This window comes from Ictidomys tridecemlineatus, chromosome 15 (genome assembly GCF_052094955.1).
Source record: "Ictidomys tridecemlineatus isolate mIctTri1 chromosome 15, mIctTri1.hap1, whole genome shotgun sequence".
NCBI classification, from domain to species: domain Eukaryota; kingdom Metazoa; phylum Chordata; class Mammalia; order Rodentia; family Sciuridae; genus Ictidomys; species Ictidomys tridecemlineatus.
The window spans coordinates 55,354,350-55,374,334 of NC_135491.1; the positions used below are offsets into that span (position 1 = coordinate 55,354,350).

Genomic DNA, 19,985 nt, shown 5'->3' on the forward strand with positions numbered 1-19,985 from the left:
GCTGAGGGCCTTTCCTTTGTAGCCAGATATTTCCTGTTTTGAGTGTTGTTTTGATTTTCAGCTGCATGCTTACCAGGCTCCGGGCTTGTTTGTTTTGGGTGCTGAACTTCTCTGTTAAGTCTTGTCTTGTTGATTAGAAAGAGTAAAACTCAGCTGTTCACCTGATGCAGGAATACATTCTTGTGCCAAGGGATGCCTTACAGAAGTCCATCTCCCCTCCCACCCCCACCAGCCCTGCTCCTTCCCCACGTCCCTCCCTCAGGTCTTTCTCTTTTGTACTAGAGTCCTGTACTAAGGGCAGGGCAGCAGGGGTCCGGTCGTGTGTGTGTCTGCAGGTTGCTTTTTCACGCAACAAGACTTTGAGATGTGTTCGTGCAGCAGAGCCTCGGAGCCCTGCTGACGCCCCTCGCCCACTGCCTGCCATGAGGGATGCCCACAGCCTGGGATGCCCACAGCCTGGGACTGGGGAGGTACCCTGGGGACCCCAAGCTCTTCCTCAAGTGGCCTGTCTGCCAGGAGTCAGTTGGGTTTCTTCCCAGACCCGATTGTGTCCAAGGCAGGTGTCACTGTGACCACACAGTTACCTGGGGTCACTTCAGCTCCTGGACTGTGAGTGTGAGGAGAGCAGTTGTTTCTGTGAAAAATCGAGGGGGTCGCCGAGGAGGGTTCCCGCAGCCTGTTGCAATGAGAGGATGGGGAGCAGGGGGAAGGGCTGGGTGGCCCCATGGCCTGTGAGGGGGCCTGCCACGGCTCATGGCTGCAGACTGCGAGTTGTCAGCAAGGCATTAGGTGGGACCATGCCCAAGGACAGAGCAGACTTTGGTTGGAGCGGGGCGCAGGCTGGAGAGCAGGTGTGGACTCGCAGCTCTCTGTGTGTCCCCTCCACGTTTCCACAGCCCTGTCCTGGGAGGGCCTGGGGTTCGCATCTGACCCCTGGACCTGCTGGCTGTGGCCCTGCCTCATCTCTGGGGGACTCCTGAAGGCAGCCCTTGCCTGGGGCGGTGGGGGACAGGAGGGCTCTTTCTCATGGAGCATGAGTCTCCCTGGGCTCCTGGGTGTGGGCTGCAGGTCCCTGGGTGGATCTGCAGCTCATGGTTGGCTTTTCCATCGAGGAAGGTGCTGAGTGGGCTGGTTTGGAAGTCGGAGACTCCCAGGCTCGGGCTCCGTGAAGACGGCACTCCCTGTGCGCACGGCTTCCTGCCCAGCAGGCATTTCCGACCCCGCCGTGTGCCAGGTTCCGCATTAGGCTCTGGGGTGGGCGGTTCGTAATGTGGGGGCCTACTCTTGAGAGGTAGGTCAAAATTCTTCATTGGCAGAAGAGGCTGTAATGGTCTGATTTTCTGGGCCCTCATCTGAGGCTCATGTCCTCTGTCCACACCAGCTTGAGCTGCCACAAGGAAACACCACAGGCATTGGCTTTACAGCCCTGGAGGCTGGGGTCCCAGTTCCAGGTATGAGGTTGCCCAAAGTTTCCAGCAAGAGCTGTCTTCCTGCTGGGTGTGGTGCTACATGCTTATAATCTCATTAGCTCAGGAGGCTAAGATAGGAGGACCACAAGTTTGAGGCCAGCCTTACCAACTTAGTGAGACCCTGTCTCAAAAAATAAGAAAAGGGCTGGAGATGTGGCTCAGTGGTTGAGTGCCCCTGGGTTCAATGCCTGGTTCTCAAACAGCAAACAAACAAGCAAACACACAAACACACACCTTTCTTCCTGGCTGCAAAGGACACTACCTTCTAGCTGTGTCCACTCCCGGCAAAGAGAGAGCCCTGGTCTCTAATTCCATCATGGGGCCCCACTCTTGTGGCTACTTGTAACCCTAGTCGCCTGCCAATGGCCCCACCTCCAGATACCATCCCAGTGGAACTTAGGACATCAGCATATGCATTGAGAGGGATGGACATAAACATCCAGTCCCCAGCACCATCCCCAGCTTGGAGGAGCCAGGGAAGCAGTGTCTCACAGTGGGGCTGGGGTGGGAGGTTTGTGTTGGCCTGTGGCTTTGTCTCGGGGGTGGGGAATTCTCTCCAGCCAGGCAAGAGGTCAGTTCTGGGGTTAGTCTGTACAGAAGAGTGGTGGTCTGACCCCCACCCACAGGAACCTGGCAGTAGGACGCAGGTCTGGCTTCCTGGCACCTGTGTGGTTCTGCCAGCTGCTTGTTGTGTGACCTCGGAGAGGTTGCTTCCTTCCGTAGGTGGCTGGGTCTGGCTTGGGGAAGCTGGAGAAGTTCTGAGATGGCACAGAGTGGCCTTTGTGACCGATTTCATGGCCGTCTTTGCCCTAAGTCTTCCCGGTCATATGCCATGCTGCATGACCGCCAGAGAGCCCCTCCATTGGGTACAGTTGCAGCACCCCAGAGGTTGCCGCCTGACTGGGACATTGCACGGCCGGCCGTCCCCACCTTCAGGTTCACAGCTACTCGGGACCCGGCCACTGTCCGTGTGGCCTGCCTTGATGCAGCAGCGCTGAGCAAGCTGAGCAGGGGAGAGGGGTTGTGGGGTGGCACCTGCTCTTTAGTTCACACCTGGGCAAGTCACTCCCTCTTGGTACCTCAGCTCCCCACCTCGAGTCATGGTGAGGATAGGCCATGCTGCTGCCTGACACAGCTTCTGGGTCGCATCTGACAAAGATGGGGCTCATCATCTGAGTCGAGGAGAAGGTCCTGCTTGGCTCATGAGTCTCTCCTTCCAAGGAAATAACTATGTTTGACTCATTGGTTAAAAAATGGACTCCCACCAATCCACTCTGACCTCTGAAGTCCCTTCAACGTCATTCCCACTGCTTTTCTTTCCAAAGAAGAGTGTTTGCTGAGCTGATTACTGGTGTGAACCATATTGCAAGGGAAAAGGGTTTGTCTTCTTAGGAAAGTGTGACTATTTTAGGGTGCTTTAATTTTCATCCACCTGGTACGAGAAATCTTCATTGTGAACGAGCCTCGTTGGGGTACCCATTCCTTTTTTAGAACAGCCCCCTAGCTCACGAGAGGGGGGGGGAGGTGCCAGCACTGGACAGGGAGAGGTTGCCCCTCCCGGATTATGCCGCCCTTTGTGGGGCTCCCTGTCTGTGCCCGCCAGCGCCTGCCTGGGGCCTGACTTCCTGGAGGAGACTGTCACTGTGCACGTGGCTCTTTTAAACAAGGGGAGGAAATGCATCCCCAAACAAGATGGAGGTTGGACAGTTACGTAGTGAAAGAGATTGGGTTCTCATCCCAGAGTCTCACTGCATGCAGTGGTCCTGACGCATGGTAGCTTCAGGGCAGGGGATGCGGGTGCTCGTGGGCATGCGGGGACAGCTCCGCCTCTGTGCCACCTCCTCCTTGAGCTCGATGCCTTTGTTCTCCATTCTGCCCTGGGTCACACCAGTGTCAGGCCCCACTCAAGGGTGTGTGTGTGTGTTTTAGTGTTGTGTGGGCATGAGTGCATGTGTGCACAGTGTGGAGCATTACATGTATGCACATGGATATTTTGTGTGTACATGCACATGTGTGAGGAGGGTCTATTTGTGAGTGGGTGGTGTTGGTGTGTGTTCACTAGTGTGGAGGAAGTGTACATATGCCGTGTATGTGTGCGGGTGCGCAGACACACATACGTATGGAGGGCTAGCTCCTGGTCTCCAGCGCTGAGTAACTTTAGAAGTGGTGCTTAAAATCCTCTTGTTATCCACAGCTCAAAGTTCAACTCCTCATTTTCCGGGCAGAGGCTGAATTTGGCTCAGACTCAGTCTTTTCAGTTTCATCTCCTGCCAACTTCTAACCAGGCTCCCTGTGCCTCAAATGACCTTCTCCTGTTGCTCGGAGAGCCCTTGGTCTGGTGCATTCCTAGACCTGGCCAGGGACCCTTCCTTTCCTCGTTCCTGGCCCTGCCTGTCCTGGCTCATTAGCTTCTCCAGTCCTTTGAGGTAGACTAACCATAGGTACTGCTGTGTGTGGCTTAGTGTGTCCCCCATCCCAGGGATCGCTCCACCGCGTGCAGATAGACACAGACTAACCTGTCTTATGTGAGCAGCACCTGGGTCAGGGTCTGGCAGAGGCGTGAGGCCAGGCTGGGCAGCCGAGGAGCGAAGCTGAGCTTCCATGGCAAGAAGCTTGTGCAGGGAGAGGCTAAGCTGAGGTGCCCCCCATGATGGTGGTTGGCAAGTGCCTCCTCTGTGCCCTGCAGCCTGGGAGGTAGCGCTTCTCCACTGACAGACGGGAAAGCAAGGCTCCAGGTCACAGAACTGATGCTCACTGCAAAAACCTCTCGACTGATCTGCTTCTATTTGGGAAACCAACCTTCCTTGGCACTGTGCCCATGTAATGGTGGCTTTTGAGCTCCAGTGCCCCGCCACCTTCCTTGGGTGCGAGCCCTGGGGCCTTTGCTCGGGCTTTCCCTGTGGGGCGCAGATCTGGGTCTGGCTGAATGAGAGCACAGGGTCCTCACGTGTCCATGAGAGAATTCCTAAATTTGTTTCAGGCGGTGTCACCCCCTCACTGGAGGCATATGTAGTGAACGCAGGAGAACCCAGCGTGACCTACATTGGGAGGAAGTGGGACGGGGCAGTGGGCGGGAGGGACACAGATGATGCGCGCAGTGAGTAGCAGCGCCAGGAGCAGAGCAGCCAGCAGTCGGCATGAGAGGCATGTGATATGAAGACTCCAGTTCCTTCCTAGGAGTGGTGATCGCTCCCCAAACCTCCCAGGGGCCTGCCACCTGAGCGGGGGCAGGAGAGGGGGAGCCTCCATCTCAGTCGAGAAGACTTCTTCTCGCATCTGGGAGAGAGGAGCGCAGAAAGGATGCTGGCAGGAGGAGGAGCTGGGCTGAGGGCACATGCCCAGGTCAGCCAGAGTGGCCCTTCTCGTCCATCAGGGATGTCCTGAGGCTTGGTGGGAGGGGCGGGTGGGTCAGCTAACTTTCACCGGGGTCTGTGCACCTGAGAGACACTGGGTTGCAGTGGTGAGCAAGGTCAGCAGTGCCAGCCATCCTCTAGGAGCTGGATACCGATGACTGCAGCATGGTGACCAGGGACCACACAAGCGCTGTGCACTCATGTTCCTTCATTTGCTCCCCCGACGGTGGCCTTGAACACTTGCCATGTCTGAGCACTTCTCTTCCTGGGCTGTCTAGTGTGGTAGCCACTAGCCACATGGCTGTGACAGTCTCATAAAAGTGAGACAAAGCTAAAATGCAGCCCTTCAGGTCACAAGCCGCATTTGGAGTGCTCAGGCCACAGTTGACTCTCGTGTTGTACTGCACAGAGCTAGAACATTCCATCGTAGTGGAGAGGCCCTGGACAGGCCCCCGCCACCAGGAAGCTCATGGTGTCGTGTTGGGGGAAGACCAGTGTGTGTCTCCGTGCAGCGCAGGGCAGTCTGTGCCGAGTCATGGCCACATGGAAGCTGGACCGGCATCCATATTGGGCCCTGGGGACAGAGAGGGTTCAGCATGGTCTAGCCAGGGAAAGGGACGACACACTGCATAGAGGCAAGAACTGGTTCAGGGTTGGCCTTGGGGAGGAGCCAAGAGACTGCAGACCTTGCATGTGTTCCTGTGGCCAAGACCGTGGGCTTCATCCAGCTCCGCATGAGGCTCTGCATGGATGGCAGGGTCCTCTGCTGCCTCGAGGGACAGAGGGCTCACCATGTTCCTTCAGCCCTACTGGTGGGATGTTGTTTCTTGACCATCTCTATCCTCAGGTATGCCAGGTGGTGGCCCCTGAGCCAGGGACAGCCAGCTTGCCAGAGAGTCTGTTTTTCTGGGCCAGAGCAGGAGGCTGGCTCTTGGGGGACAGATTCGCCCTTTTGGAAAAAGCTGCAGCAGGTAGGCTCAGGAGTGGAGGAGGGACAGGAAGGCAGTGGTCTGCTGAGTCCGAACGAGGGTGTCTGTCCACCAAGGAAGCAGGTGAGGAGCGGCCCCTCCTCCCCGCGCACAGCTGCACATGGAGAGCTGGCTTGTAGTTTCAGGTCATCAAGAGGCCTCAGCATCTTCGTGGCACAGTGGGTCCCCAGGGTAGGGACCAGCTTGTCCTTCAGGCTGGTACCGTGGGAAAAAGAAACACATAGGGATGCAGGCAGTCTCCAGCTCTGCCCTGCCTTAATGGCACCTGAGCAAGACATGGCCTCTGATCCCAGCCTCCTCTTGGCACAACACAGTTGGAGATGATGACCACGGCTAGCATTCACCACAGGCATCGCGCTTCACACGCTACACCAGAATGTCTTCGTGCCAACCACTGACATTGGAGCTGGGTCACTCTTTATCACAGGGTATTTTGCACAGGTCGGGTATTCAGCAGTGTCCCTACCCTCAACCTGCTAGAGGGCAGCGGCACATTCTCCTCCCTCATTGTGACAGCCAAAAATACCTCCAGAACCTGCCAGATGCCCCCGTTGAGAACCAGCCTTTATACACCTTGGCCCGTTTATTCTTACGGTGCCCCGTTTTATAAGACGAGGATCCGACTCGTGTGGCTCCCCCCTTGGCATCCGGAGTTGGATCTGGGTCTGTCTCCTGGGCCCGCACCCTCGGCCCCCAATCCTCTGCTATTTCAGTTTAAAGGAAAAAGTACTGCCCAAGGCTGGGTATAACAAGTGGCCAGGCAAGGGGCTCTTTTGTATTTTTTTTTTTTTTTTTTAAGTACTGGGGATTGAACCTGGGGGCGCTTAACCACTGAGCCATATCCCCAGCCCTTTTTATGTTTTGAGACTGGGTCTTGCTGTGTTGCTGAGGGCCTCGATTAGTTGCTGAGGCTGGCTTTGAACTGGTCATCCTCCTGCCTCAGCCTCCCAAGCAGCTGTAGTTAGAGGCATGTGCCACCATGCCCGGCTGGAAGGAGCTGTTTTGATGTCAGCACCGAGACCCTAGGTTCAGGGGTGCTGGGATGAAATGGGCACAACCTCTGACCATGAGCTGGTCTCTGACTTGGCACCTGGGTGCCCCGCCTGGGCATTGAGGGAGCCATTTGTTCCCACATGGCAATGATTAACCCAGCTGAGCTGGTAAATCTTTTGATAGTTAGAACTTTACCCTGGGAAATGCCAGCCTTGCAAATGTGGCAGTTTGCCTCCCATCTGCACTGTCTTCACTGGACTTTATTACCAGCCAGGTCAGCAGCCAGTGGTGTGGAGGGCCCTTGGGAAATTGCTCTCAGGCCCATTCCTCCTGCTTTCCCTCACCAGCCCTGATCTCTCATTGTCCCCAGGAAACTGACCTTTGTAGGACTGGTTGTGGTGTGCCAGTGGTGTGTTCCTCAGGGGGGATATCGGGGAAGTGGCCCAGAGCAAGGTCTTGGTGGTCCTGAGAGTGGAGCAAGACCTCATGTCTGCTTATTTGGCTCTGCAAGCTGCACATTGGCCATGAGATGGCTCCGATGGCAGGGGCAGCAAGGACGGTCAGGCTGTAGTGGGTCTGACTGCCCAGTGGGGTTCTGGATGCTGGTTGGCATCCTTGATGATCATACAGCCCCTTCCCCTCTATGTTGGGAAGCCCTGTGCGTGCGCACATGTGTACTTGTGCATATGGGAGAGTGTGCGTGCGAATATTATACGTGCACACATGCAGCCTCTGTTCAGGCACCTGTTTACACATATGTGTGGGTAGGCGTGTGTGTGTGCATGTTTACACATGTGCACACACGTGGTGTGATTTCGTCCCTCCTCTGTAGGACGGAGGCATTACAAGCTGAGCGCTAACGTGCCCTTGGTGGGTCTCCCTGGGTGCTCCCACACTGTGGACACAAACACCCGGGTGGACAGCAGCCTTGCCTGCCACCTGCTGTGATCTGAGGCTGGCCATGTGGCTGCCAAGCCTCAGGCTTCTGCTCTGAAATGGGAGAGTTGGGACAGCAGCAATGTGGCCTTGTGGTGAGGGTTGTAGGTCGCCGTGTGCACTGCCTTGAGCCTGGCTCCAAGAGGGTGGCTGTTGCCGGGTCCCCCCAGCTCTGGGAAGGTGTGACCTTGTTCCTGGGGGTGCAGGAGGGCAGCAGGAGGGCAGCAGGGGTTAAGCTGCTCCCTCTGCCTGTGTCTGTCTTCTCCTGCAGCACTGGACCAAGGGTATAGACGGGCCCCATGGCGTCGGTGAGTCCACCTGGCCTTGCCAGCAGGGAGGTGGGCCCCGGCGGGCCTGCTTGTGCTTCTGCAGCTTGGCTGGTCAGGGAGAAGTCCCAGGCCGCTGAGGTCGGGCTCCACTGAGCCTGGCGTTTGCCTACAGTGGTCATATGCTACTGTTTTAGGGAAGCAGCACCCCTTTCTTGGTGACAGCCCGTGGTTTGGCACACTTGCCCAGGGGACAGAGAAACCCTGACCCTGTTTGTCCACCCCAGCTCCCTCAGGTGCACCAGAGGACTCCCAGCAACACGGCCATGGGAAGCCAAGAGCAAGGGGGTGTTTCCTTTGCCTGCTGTTGTTTTCTGATTAGTCACTCCCTGGTCATTAGCAGGTGACGAATGGGACAGGAAAGCTCTGACAATGCCCCTCGACTTCATAAAATCTTGGCCACACACATGGTGGAAGGGGTCTGGCCAGGACCAGAAACCCGAGAAGACATTTGAGGGCCCCAAGGTGGATGCTCTGAGGACCAAGTCACATGGGGTGTTGAGGTTGAGGCACCCCCTGGACGTGGGAGTGTGGGGACCTGCCCCTTGTCCCCTTTGCCTATACACTGGAAGAAGTGACTTCCACTCCACGGTCCTTCAATGACTGAGACCAGCTTTCCCATCCCAGGCACAGGACTCTGGGGACGTGGCAGGGTGTCTGTGACTGAGGTAGCATGTCCTCCCAAAGGTGGCTGAGCCCCCTGTAGTGGAGGGCTGTTGTTTCCATAGTTAGGTCTGTGTGTAGTGTCAGGATGGGTGGGGTTCTGGTGCTGTGACAAAGGACCCCCCCCGTCTGGAGACTTCAGTTTTCCTCTCGTTTGGCTGGCAGCGCTGCGGGCCGTGTGCAGGGCCCGGCAGGAGGACCGGAGTCACTGTGTCTGTTGCCACTTCCACACGGAGCCCAGGCTCGCTGCAGCAGGGGCAGGAGGATGTGGAGCGAGCTCTGGTAGTTCAGTCTTCTGGCCTTGGGGGTGTGACTCACATCCCCTCCTCGCACATTGTTGGCCAGAACCCAAGAGTAGCCATGGCCTAGCTTCCCAGTCCTCGTGTACCTGGTAGGAGATGGGAACCATAGCTTGGTACTCAGCAGTGACCTGCATACCACTGGGTGGCCCAGCTGGGCTGATGGTGCTGGAGTGAGGTCCCAAGAGTATCCTGCACGCAGTAGGGGTGCAGGCTTCCTAGGCTTAGGCCTGCTATTGCAAATCTCCACACATTCACTGACTTAAAACAAACATCATCTGGCTTCCTGGAGGGGAGACCTCAGGACGGGTCCTCTGTCTCCTGCTAAACCCAGAGAGCGAGCAGAGCAGGGCGGCCCGTCCCTGGAGAGTCCCTTCACGTTCTTCCAGCCTCTGGAGGCCGCTGGCCTCTTCCTCCTGCTCCAGACCACTCAACCTCGGTGTCCTCAGACCTGCCCTGCACCTCCTCCCCTGAGGGCACTGGCTGGAATAGCCACCTGCTGACCGGACTCGGTCCCATCTCGCCCTCTTTCACTTCTTCCACCTGGAAAGTCCACCTGGGGGCCTGCTCCTCTGCCCAGGGGAGAAGCCACGCAGCCTCTCCTCTCTCTCCTCCAGCCTTCCTAGCTCTTGGTTTCCTGCCAGGCCCTGCCCTGGGGCTGTGGTGGAGCCAGCGGCAGCCCTGCTCCTGCCCTCAGGGAGCTGCCAGTCTGACCTTCAACAGACTGTCCAGGGCAAAAGTGAGGAGCATTTTATCAGGCAGCCCAGGAACCAAGGGGGACGGGAAAGGCCTCTTCAGGACTGGGGGAGGGAGGGTTGCCCGTGGCTCAGGGACTAGAAGTCACAGAGAGAGTCTGCTGCACTGCTGGGTCCCAGCACCCTCAGTAGCCTTACTCTGTTCTGAAAGTCTCTCCTTGCTTCTGTCAATCCTGGTGGCGGCCACCCTTGGCACTCTGGAGGGGGGCTGGGATGGCCTCCTTCTTCTCCTAGTCTGGCCAGTGAGGCAGGCCGGCCCGAATGAGGCGGCCTGACTGGGCTGCGCCGGTTGGGAAACAGGACCCAGGATGCATTTGCAGGAGCAGCAAAGTTGAAGGCCGCCGGGCGGGCTGTGGCGCTGGGGAAGCGCTGGCTCGCAGAGCCTTCCGTCTCCAGACCAGAAAGGGTGGCTGCTCCAGACTCTGCTGATGGGGAGCATGTATTCCAAACAAACCCCACTGCCTGTGCTGGTGCCAGCCCTGAGCAGGGGAGGCGGCTGTGACGCAGCGCAGCTCCCGCTCGGCGGTGGGCGAGGTTGCTCATCCAGGGGAGAGAGACCTCTAACTGCAGCCCGAGAGAGAACTGAGCAGCTCCCAGCCTCAGACCCCCACTCCCCACAGCCTGAGAGGCCCGTGGTTTCCTCTGCCATGCCCTCCACCCTTGCCAAAAGCTACAGAGGCAGCGCGGCCAAGATTCCTCCCTGCAGTGGAAAAATCAAAGGAGGAGGCATGAGCTTCTAATTAGTGAACACGGGCGGACGGCGAGCGGGCAGGGAGACCACCCTCGGCTCCCGAGCGGGGAGCGCGGCCTCCTGCAGCCCTGGGTGTTGTGCGCCCACATTCCTTGGCTGCCCAGCACCCTTCTAGGCCAGAGCCGAGGTGCAGGTGTTGCCAGTAGATGTGAGCAGAAAGGCGCTTTCCACGCCAGTCAAACCCGCGGCAGGGAGGCCTGGCGCCCTGCAGTGGGCAGCGACAGGACCCGTCCTTTCTGTTCAAGGCATTTAGAACAACAATTATCATTAAATATTTATCAGTTGTTTTCTAAACTAAGTGAAAGCAGAGACCCTAGTATACAATCAGTGCTTAATAAGTGTGTATTGAGTGCCTTTCTTTCTTGTAAGAATTGAATTTTATCTTTGAATTTGCAAACTCCAGGTGTGTAACTTAGCATCAGAGAAAGCACTGTCCTCCTGGGAAGGCGTTCCTGCCGGCCGTTCTGCTCCTGAGTTTGGTGCAGGGGAAGCTGAGGAGGGGGAGACCCAGGGAAGTCCCCTGTGTCAGAAGGGTCCGCAGTGGAGGTGTGATTGGTGATGGATTGTGCAGTGATGTGTGATGGTAAACGTCCCAGCTGTTCCACGCTTTCCACGGCTGTGCCCAGGGCTGACATCAGTGGTCAAGTGCTGCTCTTTCCTGTTGAGCCCAGAGGCAGCTGCAGAGCCTTTCACCACACACCTAAGGATGGAGCTGGCCATGTCTCCATGACCTTGACCTCCAGATTTCTCCTTTCTGACTTGGGCCTGTGACTTCACTTTCTCGTTCCTCCAGTCACTCTTGTCAGAGTTACCATTCTTCTCTCCCTGCCCCCAGGGTAAACCTGAGCGTGGGTTCCTTGGATAATCCTAAGGTAGGCTGGACTGGGGGGCCAGCCACAGTGCAGAGCACCAGTGCAGTGTCCACTGAAGAAGTTCAGGGCAGCTTGCCTGGGTCCTCCACAGGTGGGAGACCTAGCCACCTGAGCGTCTGCCCAGGGACACAGAGTGCGGGTTGTCTCCTGGCCCTGGGTGAGCCCTCCCCTGCACACCCTTCCCGCCCTGTGGCCTCACCTCTGCAGAGAGCCTTCCCAGCCACGGGACCGTTGCACACCCACAAGGCCTTATCTCAGGTCTGCAGCATCCAGCAAAAAGCCAGAGGGATCAGAAAGCCTGTCATTTCCCCCTGTGGAAATCCACAAGAAATATTTCCGATGTTGTCATAGTTATAGTAAGCCCCAGGCGTCATCCAGGGGCAGAAACGTGCCTGAGCACTGTGAAGAATGGATACCCGAGGTCTTCCCCGCCCCCAGTGGGAAATCAGGATCATCTCGGACTCAGCTGGGGACACAAAAAGATGGTGACCTGCTCCTTGCCCAGGTGTCCTCACAGACTTGGTGACATCATTGCCAGGCCTCCCAGGGAAGTGGGGTCCCAGGCAGAACCCCAGATGGCTCTGGTAGAAAGGGCCTACTGGACGGGGGACAGATGGACAGGTGCGGGGCTGAGAGCCAGGCTCCGGGGCCCCTGGGGCTCACAGTGGGTCTGTCTGCAGCTCGCAGCCTCCTCTTGCCCTGGCCTTGCACAGAGCAGGGGCACACCTCTCCTCGCTTGTCCACGTCCGTGTACCCCGCGGCGCCCCAGCTTCCACCGCCGAGGGGGAGCCCCGCTGGAGCCCGTGGCCTCCGAGGGCAGAGTCGGAGCGTGCCTGCCGATTCAGTGTGGTGCAGCTGAACTGTGCTGCCTCCTTTGGTCACATATTGAACCTTTGCTAGAACTTTCCATGGATGAGTAAAACTAGCTATAGGGTAGAGACCGAAAATTAAGATGCAAGAAATGGGAGCTCTAGGAGTAGTTTTGGTGTGCGCCTGTGGGGCAGGGATGCCTCTAGCCTCAGGTCGGCATCTTTGCCTCCCAGACCCTCTGTCCTGCCTGGGGACCCGAGAGTCCCTCCTGCTTTGCTGCGTCCAGCCGTGCACTCCAGGCTCGGGGGAGCCTTCTTGCCTGCCGGTTACTGCCACGGGAGCAATCGCAGTCTGTCCTGAGCAGTGATGTTCCCCCTGCATCTAGGTCCCTTGTCTCTAAATTGAGCCAGTGCAAAGTGTGTTTGGCTTTGGTGACACATAAAGATGGTGACCTGCTCCCTGGCCACAGAGAGCTGTGACGATGACAGCTGGGAGCTGCACTGTGGCGTTTGGTAAGTGCTTAATAACCAGGAACTCTTTGGTGGCACATTCACCTGTCTTACAACCTAAGTCTGGTCCCTGCCAGTCAGAGTCACCTCCTCTCCGAAGCCATTGTTTCCCTGGAAAATGCAGGCCCCGTTGTCCCTGAGGTCTGTGGGGAAGAGGAGCAGGCCAGGGACCTCAGGAGGGAACAGGCCACTCCCAGGCCACAGTCACCTCGTGCGTCATTAAGGAGCCTCTTCTGTACCCGTGGGGCGGGGGACAGGTGTCAAGCTGGTGGTTGTGCCTGTCGTGAGAGCAGGTGTCAGTGACTGTGAGGGCCGTGGGGCTGTGGGCAGCTGTGGACGCTGCTCTGGGGGCCAGGGCACACCTTCCAGTTGAGTTGGGAGCAGGGTTGGGTGGGGCTGGGTTTTGTTTTCGTGCATAACTGCAAGTGGCCCTGCTGGATCAGTGACCGTGAAAACGTCTTGAGAGACCACCTAATGTCCACACAGTGGCACCTCAGGCGTTCCCTCTAGTGACCTGCGCAATGCCAGCGTCCCCAGTGTGTCACTGCTCTCTCGGCAGTGGCCCTCCCGACGGGCATGAGAGGCACTTCTCCGCGCTTCTCAGCTGCAGTCGTGGAGTCGGGCAGAATCATGGGGACCACCCCAGAGGGACGGGGTGGCAGGTAGTGTTTGATGGGGACGGCATTTGTGTTTGGGAAGCGCCAAAGTGCTGCAGGTGGACAGCTGCACAGCCGTGTGCATGTACCCAGTGCCACTGGACCCACGCCCGAGAGGTGAAATTGCAAACACAGAAAGTCGCCACGTAGGCCACCCCAGCAGAGGGACGTCCTGCCCGACACCTGGCGCATGTACGTGAGAACCAGCATGTCCTCCAGAAAGGGTGGCCGACACAGTGTAGGACCCTGGGAGGGACTCGGGACAGGAGAGGTAGCTGGGGAGAGCCAGTGAAGTCCATACCAAGGCCCAGTGTGGCCAGTTGTCACGTACCAGTGTTGACTGGTGGGTTGTGACAGATATTCTTGGTCACGGGCGTGGTCACACCGGTGGAGACTGGGTAGGAGGAGGACCGAGTGCTCACCTCTACAGCTTTCCTGTGAACTTAGAGCTATTCTCAAATGAAGTGTAGTTTTTAAAAGGAAGAAGTGGCTGGTTTGAGGGATGGCGGTGCCTGCTCCGGAGTGTGGAGGGAAGAGTGTGCAGGGTACAAGGAACAGCAGGGAAATGGCCCAGAGTCCAAGCGCCATCTTGGCACATCTGACATTCTGGAAATATGGAATCTCTGCCTTCTTGGCTTTTCCAGCTGAGAGAGTATTCTTGGGGCCTGGAGTTGTCCCCCACCCCAAGTGCCAGCACCCTGTTACTTCTTCACTGTGCCCTTATTACTGTTCTCTTTGTGAGCAAAGTGCCTTTACTCCAACAACAACAACAACGAAACCCAGAATTCCTCTTTACAGGGGACGAAGCCAAACCAAGGGACTAGAAATGACCCCTGGAAGAGTCTTTCCATTTTTCCTAAGAACCTCGATTGTGCTGAGACCAGAGCGTTGCGGGCTGTGGGTATGGGCTCTGTCCTGCGCACTGTGGGAGCAGTCCCCTGGAAATGACTTCTGAGTTGGGACTTAAGGCTGGGAGTGGCCAGTGGATGTAGGGGGAGGACCAGGGCAGCCAGTCTGCCAGGGAAAGGCCCCCTTGGGGGGAGGCAGAGAAGAGCAGTAGGTCTCAGTGGGACCAGTGTGCCCCCCAGGGAACTTCTGGCAATGACTGGTGGCATTTTAAAAAACTGTGGTAAAGTACACATAGCCTCAAATTTGTCACGTGTTGACCACGTGAAGCGGACAGTTCTGTGGCATTAAGTGCATTTCCACCGTGGCACAGCCATCGCCATCGCCGTGTCCATCCCAGAGAGCGTTGTATCTTGCAGGACTCAGACTGCCCGTCACACACGAGCGCCCTGCTCCCTCTCCTAGCCTCTGGCCACCCCATTGAGTTTCTGCCCCTCTGAGTAGGTGACTCCAGGCCCTTCATGTGCAGAAGCACACGCCCCAGGTCCTTTGTGGTTGGGTCCTCCTGTGACGTTCCCATGCTCACGTGCTGGGGCTTTCTCCCCGTGCCCAGTGCTGCTCCCTGCGCCGCAGACATCTCTGCTCACCGTCTGCGGATGAGGCTGTCCCCGCCTCTGGGCTGTCCCGGGCAGCACTGCAGGGAATGTGCCTGCGCAGGTCCCATGGGTGAGGTACCCAGAAGTGGGACCGAGGGCCAGGTGGTGATCCAGCTGCTTCGTACAGGAGCCACACTGTCCCACAGCAGCTGAGCCATTTTCCGCTCTTCCCAGCAGCAGGCAGAGACCAGAGCTGCTGCTCAGCCCCTGCAAGCCCACGGCTGCTCCCTGAGGGGTGTGGACTGGAGGGGGGCGCAGAGGAAGAGAGCAGAACGGGGTCAAAGGGCGGAGCCTTTTCCAGAAGGAGGGATGACACGGCTGCAGCTGGCTCTTGTTGTGTGTCCCAGCGTGCAGACCCCGGAAGCAGCTTTCTGGCCTTGTCTCAGCCCAGCGCCCCGCAGGCTGGCAGTCTGACGGGCGGCTCACAGTAGGCCCGCTTCCTCTGCTGCCCGCAGCAGCCTGTAGATCCTGGTCTGATTCTCCCCATGTTTGCTCCCTGAGGTACTTTGTCCTTTTTAAAGCGAGATGTAAACACTGGCAGCCAAGCCCAGCAGATAAGGTGACCGGGTAAACACAGGGCCCTCCCCCTGGAAGCCAAGTTGCCGTGTCTGTGCGTGATCGGGGATTACCCAGCAACCGGGCCGGAAGCTCTCCTGCTGCTCCGAGCCACCAGGACTTCCTCCTTGTGTTGGGGCTTCCGGCTTCTGGCACCCATGGGCAGTGGGTGCTGGGCAGCAGGAGAGGGTGGTGTTTCTTTGTGTGTTGTGAAAGGAGGGCCCTGGGCCTGGCTGAGTGGACCAGGCCACCTGCTCTGTCCAGGGCCAGGTCATGGAAGCAGCCCCCAGCCTGTCCCCACGGTTCCTTCATCCTGGTCAGGACAGAGGAGACACAGTGGACAGACGGGTACTCAGTACCTCGGGTGGTCCTAGGAGGGTTTCCAGCCAAAGAGGGACGCCGTCTTACTGGCTTTAAAAAGCCAGCAGCTGTCTTAAGCCTTCAAGCCCAGAGCCATGGGGGATGTGTGGCACTTACATTTAAATTAACCAAAAAGAAAGTGAAGAATTCAGCTCCTCAGTCGTAAGAGGCCCATTTCAAGTGTCCCCCCTTGACCCTGGCAAAGAATGTTTCTGCTACGTCAGAAGGTCCTCGTGGTCAGTGTGGTCACCTGGGGGCAGTGTGGCGTCAGGGAGCCTGCTGGGGGCTGCTGGATGATCCAGGAGAGATGTGGCACCCACACTTGGCCACTGTGCCGGCCACCTCGGCCTCTTCCTGCCCTGGGTTGTGCGAGGTGCACACGCCCGGAGCTGCCGTGGTGCCGTGGGAAGCATGGTGTGTGCGTGCTTGGTGCCTTCCACCAGCCCGGTGAGGTCCACCAGGAGCTGCCCACCCTGCCTCGGGTTCCAGACCCGCGGTGACTCGTGAGCCTGTGGAAGCTGAGGAGCTCGGGTGCAGGCTGAGTGGTTTAGGGCCCAGCTCTTCCCTGTGCTGCTACCTGGCAGTGGACAGGGACCCTCTTCTTAGAAGACCTGGTCTCTCATAGCAAGTTGCATCGGTGCTGCCTCTTGCAGACTCTGGACTCTTATTATCATGGGGCTTTGTGGTGCAGAGATGAGGTGCCCTGGAAAACAGATTGATATCTAGAAAAGCGTCCTGCTGGCCATTGGTGCCATCCTGGCCGGCCCAACACCTGCAGGAGGCAGCCCTCCATGGCAGACCTCACTCTGGCTCTACACTGCAGCCCAGCCGTCTCCTGCTGCTGGTGCCTGGGCCAGGCCTTCAGAGCCCAGCATCCTGTGGGGTGGGCAGCCGAGCGCCAGCCAGGGCCAGCTGGCCAGCTGCTCAGTCTCCCCTTTCTGTTTACCTTGTAGCTTTAGGACAGATCCATATATTGTGGTCGGAGAAAGCTGGGGTGGCAGAAAGAAGCAGGTGGCTACTGACAGCACCGTGGAGCCAGGTTTTAATTGGTTGAGTAAATCTGCAGAGGGGGAGAGAATGTGGCCCTCACTCAGGCCAGGAGGTTGGGCAGCCTGTGGGGACAGCGGGACCAGAGTCCCGGCCTGGCCCTGGTCAGCACTCATCGTGTTTCCTGGGCGCTTCCCTGAGGTGTGCTCTGACCACCCTCAGAGACTGGACTTGAAAACGTGTGTGTGCAGCTCTGTGTGCGCGTGTGTAGTGCTCTCAGCAGAAGTGAGGCCATAGAGCCGGGAAAGAGGGACCTCTCCTCCTGTAACGGGCTCTGAGCCCTCCCTGGCACCCACTGGGGTCATTGGCAAGAGGGATAACTAACAGGGACAAGGAGAAGCAGCAGAGCCAGCCCCTGCCAGCACTGCCATGGCATCTCTAGGGAACCTGCACCCGAGCAGGGCTGTGGGCAGCGGCGGCAGGGCTGGGGATGCCTCCCACCCCAGGGGTTGTGCTTTCAGAAGTTGGTCACCCCCCGAGGGACATGGGGTGAACGGAGAGGTCTGTTGGAGAGGTAGGACGGGTCCAGGCTGGGTGCTGTGGCCGTGGGGAGGTGCTGGGAAGGAAGGCGTCCTCCTGGCAGCGAACGCCTGGGCAGGAGGGTTCTGCAGAGTGGGTTGTGGAAGGGTGGTGCGTGGCCAAGGACTGGGCCACTCTAGGAGGAAGCTCGAGATTTGGGGCTGACCATAGCTCAGTTTGGGGAGCAGTGTGTGGGGGCGGATTGCCAATCACCAATGCGCTCTTACAAAGTCCCTCCTTGGATCAAGGGATGCCCTACCCCCAGGGGCAGGGTGCCACTGTGAACCTCAGCCCTGCGCTGGGCCCAGTAGGGGGGGCTGGATGCCTTCAGGCTGCGTTCTCAGAGGGGCCAGTCTCCCTGTCCTCACCCTGGGGTACCCTTAGGGGTGGGCTGCTGCCAGTAACTTCCAGCTCCAGGGCCTGTCACAGCAGCCCAGCGCAAGGGGCTGCAGGAGGGCCTGTGGGCAAGGACAGGGACGGTCCACTGCCCCCTGCATTTCTGTCCCCTCATTCCGAGTCCTGGCCTGCAGTGTGCTCTAGCCGGGACGTGGGGGCTCAGCCCAGCAGGTAGGCCTCTGATCTTTGTTCCTCCGAGTTTCCAGACCCCCAAGGAGGGACCCATTGTGGCTGGGCTCTGGCAGATGTCAACCAGGCAGGGGCCTGGTGTCTTAGGGCAGCCGCCTGGGTAACTTGTCCTAGCCCCACAGACCACGGGGCAGGGGGAGCTTCAGAGGGGACTCTGTAAGGGGAGGGGGACAGACAGTAGCAGCCTGCCACCTGCTCACTCCCTTCCCGGAGGACCCCAGCCCTCATCAGCCCTGCGTGGAGTGGAGTGTGACCGCCTCTGGGACAGACTGGCTCTCACCCATCTTCTCCCTGGGAGTGGGCACGCATCAACAGGGTGGACGTGTCACTTTGTCCCCTCCCTTCGGGTTTCAGGACCACAGCCAGAGAGTCCACTCTGGACACACAGCCAAGTGGGAAACTTCAGTGAGACACTCCAGAGACGGCAAATAGCTGGTTCTTTGAGGCTGAAGCCAGGCAGCAGGGGGCCCGGGAGACCATTGCCTGTCATTTGTTTGGACAAGGGAGGCTTCTGCCACTCTGTCTCGGACAGTCCGCGGGAGACAAAGGCGCTTCAGATGGGAGGCTGCCCTCTCCTCCAGAGGGAGGCGCGCCGGTGCGGCTGGGTGCGTTTGCTTCCAGATGAAATTATGTGCTTGGGGTTTGGGTGGACTTAGACCTCATTCATGCGCCTCTGTTTGCCCAGCCTGCCAGGCTCTGTACCTGGTCTCCCGGCCTCCTGGGGACGGGTTGGGGCCTTGACGGTCTTCCAGGGAGTGCAGGGGCAGTATCCTCCCACGCACTCTTTCTCAGGCTCATGGTGCTTACCCAGCGGAGGCTGGGCAGGGAGACCCAGGCGCTGAAGCCCTGCACAGCTCAGCTTGGTACCGCAGCCTTGCTGTGTGCTCCAGGCACGTTTCGAGAGCGTTCTGTTTCCTCATACAGTGTGGCTTAGGTGGCCTGTCTTCTGGCTCAGCAAGGTCCACGCATGTGCTCCTACATCAAGGAACCAGTGGTTCTGCTCAGTCCACCAAAAGTCATGAATGAGAATGTTCCGAGCAGCCTTAGTCATACTCAGCCCAGAATCGGCAGCATCCTCTGTTCTATCCTTGGCAGAACAGATGAACCAATTGCGACCTAGTCACACAATGGAATACTATGGAGCAAAGAAAAATGACACATCCCCCCACACTGCAGACGTCACATTGAGTAAGACACAGTGAGCACACATGGCATGCGTGCATCATGTCAAGTTCCACAGCAGGTAAATACAGGTCGGAATAACGGCCACTTCAGGGCAGTTGCTGGGAAAGGGTGAGAGGGAGCTGCATGGTGGTCACACATGTGCACATGTCAGCCTGTGTGCCACCTTCTGCATACAGGACCAGGTGGAAGTAGCCTGAGTAACTCTGAACCCTGCCCTCCCAGAGAGAAGGACCCTCAGCCACAACTGTCCTGTGTTGCTCAGAACCGCAACCATGCTGGAACCCCAAAGAAACCCCCTGCTGGACCGGAGCGAGCAGAAGCCGCTCTTCCTCTGCCTCGCTCCTGGGCCACACTGCCGGGCCCTTCCTCCCCTGCCACACCTGGCGCCCCCTCTGCTTCCTTGTCCCCGGAAAGTTGGGGCCAGAGCACCTCGGAGCACTCGTCCTGGGTGCGGGTGCTGTGTGCTGCAGGGCTGCCGGTCAGCGGGCGATGGTGGGTAGGCAGGATATGGGGGCTGAGACGGGGCCAGGCGGCCTCAGACGGACCCCACACCAGGGCTCCCTGGCTGTCTTTGCCCTTTCCTCAGGCCCCAGGCGGGCGGGGACTTCTGCCTCGCACCCTTGGCTCCTTTCTGGCTTCGTCTTCTCCACTGCCTCTGGCCATGTGCCTGTCCTCTGTCCTCTGGAAGTAGGCACCAGGGAGGAGCTGTCCCCAACCCTGTGTGAGGAGCCACTCTGCACAAGCCCAGGGACCCGTAGCCTTGGGTCTCCCATCGTGGTGTGGCTGAGACCCAGGACAGGGCATGGTGCCTCGGGAGTGAGTCACTTTCTCTCTGTGCCAGGCCGGAGCTC

General features: G+C 58.3%; 1 protein-coding gene and 1 long non-coding RNA gene across 2 annotated transcripts in view; one reads left to right on the forward strand and one right to left on the reverse strand.

Annotated features, from left to right (window-relative positions):
- Cmip (c-Maf inducing protein) overlaps positions 1-19,985 on the forward strand; it is a 193,477-nt gene that overhangs the window by 73,313 nt on the left and 100,179 nt on the right. The window lies entirely within an intron of this gene.
- LOC144370928 (uncharacterized) lies at positions 8,440-10,096 on the reverse strand. Its single transcript, XR_013431048.1, has 2 exons — positions 9,922-10,096; positions 8,440-9,117 (listed from the first exon to the last, which is right to left on the reverse strand). It is a non-coding gene; the product is annotated as an uncharacterized LOC144370928 (long non-coding RNA).